This window comes from Bos indicus x Bos taurus, unplaced genomic scaffold, assembly GCF_003369695.1.
Source record: "Bos indicus x Bos taurus breed Angus x Brahman F1 hybrid unplaced genomic scaffold, Bos_hybrid_MaternalHap_v2.0 SuperScaffold_100297, whole genome shotgun sequence".
Classification (NCBI taxonomy): domain Eukaryota; kingdom Metazoa; phylum Chordata; class Mammalia; order Artiodactyla; family Bovidae; genus Bos; species Bos indicus x Bos taurus.
The window spans coordinates 17964-28258 of record NW_020867081.1 but is presented as its reverse complement, the minus strand read 5'-3'; the positions used below and the strand labels follow the sequence as shown (position 1 = coordinate 28258).

The window sequence follows — 10295 nt, the reverse complement described above, 5'->3', positions numbered from 1 at the left end:
CCCCTCAAAGAGTCAGTAGTGAATGGAGCGGATTCCAGCAATATGCATTGTTAACCAGCATCACTGGTGATTCTGTTGCTACAGACTCAATGCAGTGGGCAGGGCCTGGACTGCCCACTGGGTCTGATGTGGAATGGAAAGAAGGGCTTTCCCCCTCCACTGTTTCTAGCCCTGTGACTAGAAACGGTCCCCAAACAAAAATCAGACAAACAAGATTATCCCAGATCATAGTCCATGAGATGAAGGAACTAAGCAGTTGGTTGAGATGGAGCCAAGGGAAAAGGTTGCTCTTTTTTTCTCCACCTCTACTCCTTTCTTCCTTGATGCCTTAGCGATTCATCATGGAGATTTGAAATAAAGTTCACAAGAGTCATATTTGTTGAATAAAGATTTTGCATTGAACCAACTCTAAAAAATGAAGAAAGTTTCACCTGCCACATGTTTCTTTTAAAAAGTCAATTGCTTTTCAACTCTGGGGTTTCTCCATTGCCTTGTTCAAGTAGCCTTAATCGTAAAAATAAAATAAAACTAAATAAAGTTTCAAATATACCAACAAAGGAAAGCTTCCGTTTCTTAAATCATCTTTCCACTTAGTAGAACACTAGCTCTTTTCTTTTTATTTTGACTAGGCAATTAGTTGTATTGTGGCTCAGATGGGAAGGCATCCACCTGCAGGAGACTCAGGTTTGATCCCTGGGTCGGGAAGATCCCCTGGAGAAAGAAATGGCAAACCACTCCAGTATTCTTGACTGGGAAATGCCACGGACAGAGGAGCCTGACCGGCCACAGTCCATGGGTAGCATAAAAGTTGGGCACAACTGAGCAACTAAGAACAGAAGTATTTCCAAGGACCACATTCAAGAGATTTGGAACTCTTGCTTGACTCCCTCATGTTGACCATGTTGACTAGGCAGCAGATAGCAGCTGATTCATCTGTACAATTAACAAAGAATGTGTCATTCTGTTCTATACTTTTCTGTACTGTAGGAAGAGACTATACAGAGCAGATGTCTGGACTTGTACAGGACTTTTGGTCCTTTAGAGGATTACAGTTGCACCATCAATGCTTGCCAGAGGTGGCAGGAAGGCGGCCCTGAAAGTTTGAGTCCAGACATGTCCAGTGTTTTAGGATATATCAGATGAGTAAGAATGCATTTACCCTTCACTATGTCTCCATAGAAAGTTGCTTTGGGTTTGGAGGTACACACACACACACACACACACACACACACACCCTGCCGCCGAGACAGGTCAAGAGCTAGAAACCACAGGTAAGGGAGACGGAGAAAGAGGGAGAGAGAGACAGCAAGAGGACACGCAAGCTTCCCAACCCCCGGCCTCCACACCCTCCCCCCTCCACTCTGGGTATCCACCCGGCCCCAAGTCGACCCGACCTCACCCTCACCCACCGACACACTCACACACACTCTCACACACTCACCCTCTGGCCTGGGGGTGGGGGCTGGGTCTCGCCTTAGGTAGCCAGGCCGAAGGGGACCTTTGAGACCTCGGCTTTGAGGAAGTCTTGGGGTCCCCACGGGTGACCGCCAGCCCCAGGGTACCGCGTCCAGCCAGGCTCGGCCCAAGGCTGACGCCCCCTCCCTTGGGGAAGCTGCTTCTTCCGTGTGGCCTTCCTCTGAGGTGCGTCACGGGCTGTGCCAGTGTGTCTGTCTCAGATCCGATGCCATCCTCTCTCCCCTGTCTGTCTCCTGTTTGCTGTCTCTCTGTCGCTCGCTCTGTGTCTCCCTCTGTCTCTGCCTCCGTGTGTGTGTGTGTGTGTGTGTGTGCGCGCGCGCGCACGCATCTGTCTGTCTGTCTATCTGTATCTCCCTCTCACAGTCCTGGAGTCTATCTCTGAACTTCCATCTCTTTCTGCCTCTGTCTCTCCTGACACCCGGCGGCCCGTCCGTTCCTCTGGCCCCGGCCTCTCACAGGTGCTATGGCTCTGGCTGACGAGGTTGCGACGGCGGGCTGTCGACTGTCTGTGTGTCTGTCCATGTGCCTGCCTGTCGCTCGTCTGCTCTCGCAGGAAGGTTGTGTGCTTGTCCGGCGGCGTGGGGGAAAGGTGGGGGCCTCAGTAGGGCGAAGGGGCGGGGCTGAGGCGCTCGGGTGGACCGCGCCTCCATGGCTCCTGGTGGGTTTGGGCACCGGGCAGGTGTCGGGCAGGATGGGCGCTCAGGGCCCTGGCTGGGCTGCACCTAGGCCCACAGGAGGCTCAGAGGCCCGAGGGCCGCGGGGGTCGGGCGGCGGCGGGGCTGAAAGCCAGACACCTCAGGGCCGCGTGGCCCTGGGCAGCGAACGGGATCCGGGGAGGCCCGGCTCCCCGAGCGCGGCCGGGCCTGGAGAGGCCCGGGGTGGAGGGCGCCGACACCTCCGCGCCCCTCAGCCCACCCCCCAGGCCCCGCACGCACGCACGCCCGGCATGCCGCTGGGGGTCCCCGAAGCCCTCCGGGCTGCCGAACCTGGCCAGGCGTTTGCTGGCCGCGGGGTGGCAGTGTTCGGGGGCATGGCGGCATTGGCCGGCCCGAGTCTGGCCGTGGGTCGTTCGGCTCAAGTACAGCGTGCACCCCGGTGGTGAGGTGCAGCCGGCTGGCCTGACCCGCAGGTCAGAGAGAAAGGGAGGCACAGCGCAGGGCTCTTAGGGTGCCAGGCGGCAGCCGCCTCCTTCTACGGCCATACCACCCTGAACGCGCCTGATCTCATCTGATCTCAAGGGCTCACATTTGATGGTGGTCTTGTCATCTCCTACCTCTTTCTCGTAAAGCTGGCAGCTGAGGGAATGAAGTAAGTGTAAAATTGAATAACAATAGACTGTGTGGAATCTGTGAATGTGGAGCTCTGTGAATCCGTAGGTCTAAGGAGAGACTGGCAGCTGCCGACGTGGAGTATCTGTCCCCATGACCGCGTTTACGTCATCAAATGTGCCATTGACCGCCCTCCCCCTACCCCGGGTGGCAGGGACCCCCACGTGGCAGCCCCCAGGCTCGCTCTCTCTGGCTCATCCACCCTCTAGAAGTTTCCCCAGACCCTCAGTAGGAGTGGGCACTGCTGCGGGTGTGCGTTGTGTGTCCTCGTGCCCCATGTGACGTTGCACGACTAACCGCACTCTGTGTTTGCACCCTTCCTCCCGCGCTCATGGGACCAGGCAGCGTGGTGGGAACACAGGGGCTGGATTCTGCTACAGTCAGGACTTGCTCCTGATGTGCTTCAGGGTGAGTACAGGCCGGCTGGTCCTGCGGGGGCACGGAGCCCACGCCCCAGGGAGTGGAGGGTCAGTGGGTCTCCGGAGGTTAGCCTGGGAGAACCCTCACAGCAGAGAACGTGACCTTGGTGCCCCACTGCCGCCGGAGTGGTCAGAGCATGGCCAAGGCCCCTCGCATAGGGACGCATGGGTATCCCTCCCACAGCGCCAGTGCTGCCGGCCACGCCCTGCGTGCACGTTCTCGGAGGGAACAGGGCCCAGAGCGTCAGGGTTCACGAGGCTGCCCTGCCCTGGGCCTCTCCGTGCGGAGGCCAGTGTTTCACATGGAGGTGCACCGTCATCTGGGGCTCGGCCACCGCTAAGGGGCTACGCTCCCTTGCAGGTGCTGCTCTGGGTGGTCCTCTGGTGGGTCCCGCCCTGGGGCCCAGCCCTGCTCGAGCAACTCTGAGGGCAGGAGGCTGTCTGCTCTGTCCTGTTCACATCTCAGCTAGAAAGCTGGATTGGGCTTTTGAGGTTTTTTTACCAGCAGCTTTTAGCTATATGTCAGAATAAAGTCAGCCACAGAGTTCTCTCCTTGATCTGCTTGGCCCTCCATGTTTCTCTGAATTCTCAAAGCAGCTGAAGCCCCAAAGGGGGTGGGGGGTGGGGGTGTCAGGAGGGGCAGGGGCTGGGGCACCAGCTGCCAACCCAGGACTGACTTTTCTGTGTGTGTGTTTCCAGTTTACCTGCACGAATTCTCCAGATGTTTATACAGCAGCCAGTATACAACAAAGACTACATTTTGAACTCGATGTAATCTTTACTCTGTTAATACTTGTTACATGGACCCGAAGATATTACAGGGTTTTTAATTAGTGAAAAATTCATGAATACCATAGAGAAAATATTTTAGAATTTAATGTTTCTGATATTTATGGAAACTTATGACTTCATTTATATAATTCCTTCCTTTTTCTTGTATATTCAGGCTATGAATATCCTTTCAGATCAATTCATGTTCTGATACCTGATTTCAGTCTTTCAAATGAATGTACTGTAGTGCTTGTCTGTATAAATCCTATGAACAAACACAGGGCTTTTGTAAATGATGCATTTATTGTAATTATTCTTGTTTAATTTTTCAATGTTAAACCATGAGAGAAGGGGTTTTCCTGCGATTATAAAATCATCATGACACGGTGTGCTTTATTATCCTTCCAGAATATAACCAAGCTCTCCAACAATCACTCTGAAATAAGCAAACTTAATTTCAACCAGTTGTTGTTGGATGTTAACGACTGGCCTAAACTGTACTTTTTCTAGCAAGAAATGCTTTTTGTCCACAGCGTGAAGTGATTTAAAAGTACTGGGTGTTAAATGTGAGCTTCTAATGAAATTTGGGCTGAAAGGATGCCTAGAAGAAGACTGAAAATCTCTCCTGTAACCCAGTCTCTGTGGACCCGGATCCCTCCTCTCCGGTGAGACTCTTTGAGGACCAATCGCGATGCCCTGCACCCGCTGCAGAGCCATCGAGCTGGACAGTGAAGGTGCCACTTCCCAGACAGACAGGGTAGTGTAGCTCTGACAAAGCCCTTATTTTTATGTAAATCATCTTTTTACATGATTGTAAACATGTTTAAAGAATGGACCTAGGCATACATTTTTAGACTGTGATGACATAGCCATTCTGGATTGTATAAGTAGCAAATGTAATTTTTACTTTTTCAGCGGCACATTAAAAAAGCCAGCAAGAGATGCGTTCAGGTCACAGTGTGATATTTATTATGCAGCTGGTATCTTGGTAGACAGAGACAGCATGTTTCTTTACATGTGGGTTCCGCCTTTAATTTACTTGTACAATTCATTGTTATCATTCTATTTTCCTATTAATCTTTTGTGAACTTCCCGAATATGTGACAAAGTATGTACAGTCTACTTTTGAACTATTTTTATCACAGTATTATTTATTGCTTTCTTTCAATAAAGTACTGAAGCAAAATTTCCCAGGGCCAATAAAGAGTGCCGAGGGTAAGCTGTACTCTCACTGAGAACAGACCAGAGCTGGTAATGGGAGCCCGTGTCATCACACGGACATTCTGTTAAGAGAAACGGACGGATGCAATGGAAAGGCCAGAAGGCGGAAGCATAGGTGTCCCTAGAGGACGACCGACAGTGTGTTCATGCCCTTGGCTCCGGAGACAAGAGGCTCCATCACTTCAGCATCTGCGGGGACAGGGCCCCTCTGCTGCTGAGGTGTGGGCAGCGGGCCAAGGGTGGGAACAAAGTTCAGGTGTCGAGGCTCGCCATCGGTCACAGGGTGGGGTGTCCGAGGGCAACCTTGACGGGGATCCAAATGATGCACCCTAGTCCAGCATCAAGTCCTCCCCCAGCATCAGACCCTAGTCCAGCATCAGACCCCAGTCCAGCGTCACGGCCCTAGGCCAGCATCAGGCCCTCCCCTACCCTCAAACCCTCCCCCCACCTCCGACCCTTCCCCAGTATCAGGCCCCCCACCTCCAGTATGAGGTGTGGCAGCCCTACTTGTCTGATACTCCTGAGCACACTCAGGCAGCTCCAGAGCAGCAGGACAATAGCTCTGGCAGGAGGTGCATCTTTAGGAATCACCTGCGGAGCAGCAGCAGCTGGGGTTTGTTTCAGGCCAAGGAGAGACAAAGAAAAGGCACTTGTGCAGGAGGCAGTGGAGGCTGTGGGCACGTTCCCCCAGCTCTGTTTCCTCCCCGTCGGGGCTTTGCTCTTCTGCTCTCTCACAGGCCCCAGGGTGGTGTCCTTCCAGATTCACGGTCTCCTTGATATCTCAAGCCCAAGTCCTGAGTTGCGTCCCAGTCCGGTGTGGCAGAGGGCTGGGAACACCCAAGCTCAAGGGCTGAAAGGATCCCAGGGGGACAGCCGGGCCCCAGCAAGTGGCAGGGCAGGGGATGAGGGTGGCCGCCTACAGAGGGCCCCGGAGCAGCACTGGAAGGAGAGCAGTGATGCCTTAGCTCACTCGGGGACGCTGCCCGGCCTGGCACTCAGAGATGTTACTGCCAGCTGCTCTGGGGATACAGGAAGCCTGGTGAGTGACACCACGCCACCCAGGCCGTGTGGTGGGCACTGCTGACCATGGCCTCGGTTTTCATTCTGGTTCCAGCTGTCCCTCCAAGGGTGACGGGCTCCTCTTCCGAACGGCACAGGTATTTTCTTTCTGTGGGTGAACGCATCCCTTGTTTCTGTTGGTGCTGTTGTCGCTCATCGTGTGTTTTCCTCTTTACAACCTGTGCTTGCTGCTCTTCCAGTTTAACTTAGGAGCAGCCCTTATTTTCTGCATTTCTAGTTGTCAGCATTCACTGGGGCTTTCCAGGTGGCGCTAGGGGTAAAGATCCTGCCTGCCAATGCAATAGATAATGAGAGATGTGGGTTCGATCCCTGGGTTGAGAAGATGCCCTGGAAGAGAGCATGGCAACCCACTCCAGTCTTCTTGCCTGGAGAATCCCATGGACAGAGGAGCTAGTGGGCTACAGTTCCTGGGGTCGCAGAGTCAGACACGACTGAAACAGGTTAGCACACACTCAGGTTTTAGTTCAGTCGCTCAGTTGTGTCCGACTCTTGTCACTCCTTGGATTGCAGCACTCCAGGCTTTCCTGTCCTTCACTATCTCCTGGAGTTTGCTCCAACTCATGTCCATTGAATCATCATGCCATAGAGCCATCTCATTCCTGTTTCATCCACGAGAGAGGTGGCTAGGGCTCGGCAAAGTGTCTGGTCCCACTGGGTGGGTGTGAACCTGCCCTAACCGCTCCCTAACCACGTGACTGTCACTGTGTCCTCCTCTGTAAATCGGGAGGGGGCAGCACCTGCTTGGTAAGGGGCACACACAGCATCTGGTACATAATCAATGCACCATCCATCTCAGCATTGTATTTACTACTAATAGGGATAGCATTTAATAATCTGCTCCTTTTTCTCTCTTGTCACTTAACTGTGCTCCAGACCACATCTGCTTTACTTACCCCTGTAAATCCCACACCCAGCACAAACGAGACTCAACAAATTTGTGGCTGAAGAGGCAGGAACATACGCTGTCCTCAAGGAGAGGAAGCTGAGTGATATGGGGGCCTGATGATAACCCTGTGTGATGAGGGGACCCCAGGAGGACCTGTGTGGCTGTCGGGTGGGGTGGGGGGCATGGGTAGAACCCCTGATGAGCTCCTGGGGATGGGGAAGGTGGCAGGAAGGAGGGCGGGCTGTTCCTTGTGGGGTGTCCACAGATTGTACCTTACCCCTCACTGAGGAGCACTTAGGCCGTTTCCAAACACATGTCACTGTTAGGATGAAACAATCATCGCCCAGCTCCTACTCAATCAATTTCGTAGAATATGTTTCTAGCACTGGAGTACAATCATCTGCTTTATTCCTTCCATGCTCCGTTCATCCACCCATCCAGCCAGCCATCTGTTCATCCATCCACCACTCACTAATCAATCCATCCATCCAACCATCCACTCATTAACTCAGCCGATCATCTCAGACCCATTGAGAAGACAGACGCCTCCTCCACTCCTGCTCCCAGGAGGACCCCCAGGATGATTGACAGGAGCCTCGTGGGGACAACAGGGGAGACACAGAAGGGAGATGCCTGCAGGCCCTCCTCCCTCTGAACGGTGAAGCACCCACCTGGTCCTAACGCCTCCTTGCTGGGGTGTTCAGGCCGGCCCTTTTCCTTCTTGCGAAACAAGCGGCTGATGGAGGACTTGATGCCCTTCTTCTTTGGGGCTTTGTGCAGCGAGCCCTGGCTGCTGGTGCTGCTGCTGGGGTTATTCCCGGGGCTGTCCTGAGAGCCTGTGGAGCTTCGGGGAGAGAAAACGACCTTTAACTGGCACCCTTGTGCAAACACACACCCCTCCACAAGAGCTACTGATAGAAACGGGCACCCAGCAGCACCCGCGCCTCAACCTCGCAGCTGACAGTTGGAGTCTCCTTCACCGACCACACTCCACACGAGCAATGCAGGCTCCCAGCGTCAGACAACTGCACCGGGAAGCTGAGATTCTCTGCCTCGAGCTCTCCCGCGAGGAGGGCTTGACTCCAGGCCAGCTGGTGCAGAGGGCGCTCTGACCCTCCCTTAGGGTCGCTGCTCGGCAGGTGATGATGCTCCAGGAGAAGACGAGCTCCCCTGCTCTGGGTAGGTCCCCCGCCTCCCACAGGGTAACCGTGCCCGGCCGTGGCAGGAGAGCGACGGTCACCGTGCAGGGCTGCTGGTCAGGTGAACACACATGCCCCCCATTGAGTGCTGCCTGGCTCAGGATGGGAGCTCAGCAAGTAGTGTTCTGAACGAGGACAGTGTCAGTCACAGGAGGGGACAGAGTCTCCTGAGAGGAGACCCCTGCAGAAAAGGGAGGGACCCTCAAGAGCGAACCCGAGAGGCACGGGGCCGTCACTGTCAGGAACGTGCCCCAGGCCGGGCAGACCTCTACCAAGAGCAGGAAGAAAGCTCCCACAGGAGTCAATCTGTAGAGATGGACGTTTTCTAAAATCACTGAGGTCACTGAGCTCTTCTTCCCCAGCACCTGAAGTTCACCACTAAACACAGGCACCGAACTCAGTGGTATTCCTTTAAAATCATCCTTGCAACTCTTTCAAGACAAGAGGCGCAGGGCTCCTGAAACTGACGACGCACACACAGGTCGCTTACTTGTGGGCGTCCCTGAGGTCCTCATGGGTGGCTGTGCGCAGCGCCCCCGTGCGCAGGCGGCCCAGCCGAAGGGACCGTGGCCAGGCGAGGGTCGAGGTTTCACATTTGATGGCGGTCTTGTCATCTCCTACCTCTTCCTGTATAGCTGGCAGCTGAGGGAGTGAGGTAAGTGTCAAATTGGCTAACAATAGACTGTTCTGAAAAAGGCAATCACACAGGCTTTACATTATAACCAGAAACTTATTTGAAGATCTATTAGCTATGCTTTCCCCCAAGTACAAAAAAACCCTTGTTATAGCTTAATGCCATCGTAAAGGACTGTCTTGTTCAAAAAAAGGGGGGCTATGGGGCACCGAGAGCATCTGACTGAGTGCAGAGACCCCGGACAGGAGCCTCCCTGCAGCCGGCCTCAGCCCTCCCTGGAATCCAGCGACCAGATGGCCCTGCGGGGCAGGACAGCAGAGCGATGCTGGCACCGTGAATCCTGCACAGCATGAACTGCCCTGATGAAAGGACTGTGCTCATCGCCAGATGCTACTCAGAAGCACCACAGCTAGAGTACAAAACCTCTCAGCAAAGCCGTCCAGACCTTTCTGTTTGAAGGAGAAAAAGACACAGCTTGTGCCACCATCCAAGATCATTTGGAGTGATGATGCAGGTTACTGGAACCCATGACAACAAGAGAAACACAGAAAAGGTACCTAACCCCTCCACGTGAACACCATGTGCCTGGATCGTATTTCTCGGTAACATACAGACTGGGGACTACCCACTGAAGTACTTACACGCAGTTCAAGTGTCATTCGCTCACAGTGGATTCCATAAGGCGCCCCCAGGTCTTCACTAAGAGATGATCTTGTATCACCCTAGAGCGGTGGGAGGTTCAAAAAGGAGGAGATATATGGGTACCTATGGCTGATTCCTGTTGAGGTTTGACAGAAAAGAAAATTCTGTAAAGCAATTACCTTTCAATTAAAAAATAAACTAATTAAAAAAAAGAAGAAGAAGATGATCTCTCTTGGACACCCAGCGTTTCTGCTGGTCCTGGGTGTGAGGAAAGGAAAGACAGTGTGGGAACAGATTAACCCTGCAGGGTCCAAACAGGTCTCACTGATACATTTCGGTGTGTGGTTAAACCAGGGGAGGTTTTAGGAAACATGCATGGCATGTATTGTTATAAACAATGAGTGTGTTGTTTTGACCAACTAACCTGTGCCTTTTTGGTGGGATTCTGTAAGGAATACTGATCCCGTGCAGCCCCACAGGAGCTTGGTGACAGCAAGGGAACTTAGTGCAAAATACAGCTGAACTCATTTAAGAGCAGCTGGATAAACTGGGCTCCCTCCCCTGAGCTCTAACAAGAACCCTCAGACAACAGAAGGCTACAAAGGCTAGAAATTTTCCACATGGAACTGAACAGGGATC

The 10295-nt window shown here is 53.3% G+C and overlaps 2 long non-coding RNA genes across 2 annotated transcripts; one reads left to right on the top strand and one right to left on the bottom strand.

Moving 5' to 3' along the window:
• Positions 1-3009: 3009 nt before the first annotated feature.
• LOC113888493 lies at positions 3010-5183 on the top strand. Its single transcript, XR_003509994.1, has 2 exons — positions 3010-3212; positions 3923-5183. It is a non-coding gene; the product is annotated as an uncharacterized LOC113888493 (long non-coding RNA).
• Positions 4941-9101, bottom strand: LOC113888492. Its single transcript, XR_003509993.1, has 3 exons — positions 8871-9101; positions 7853-8025; positions 4941-6564 (listed from the first exon to the last, which is right to left on the bottom strand). It is a non-coding gene; the product is annotated as an uncharacterized LOC113888492 (long non-coding RNA).
• Positions 9102-10295: the final 1194 nt, after the last annotated feature.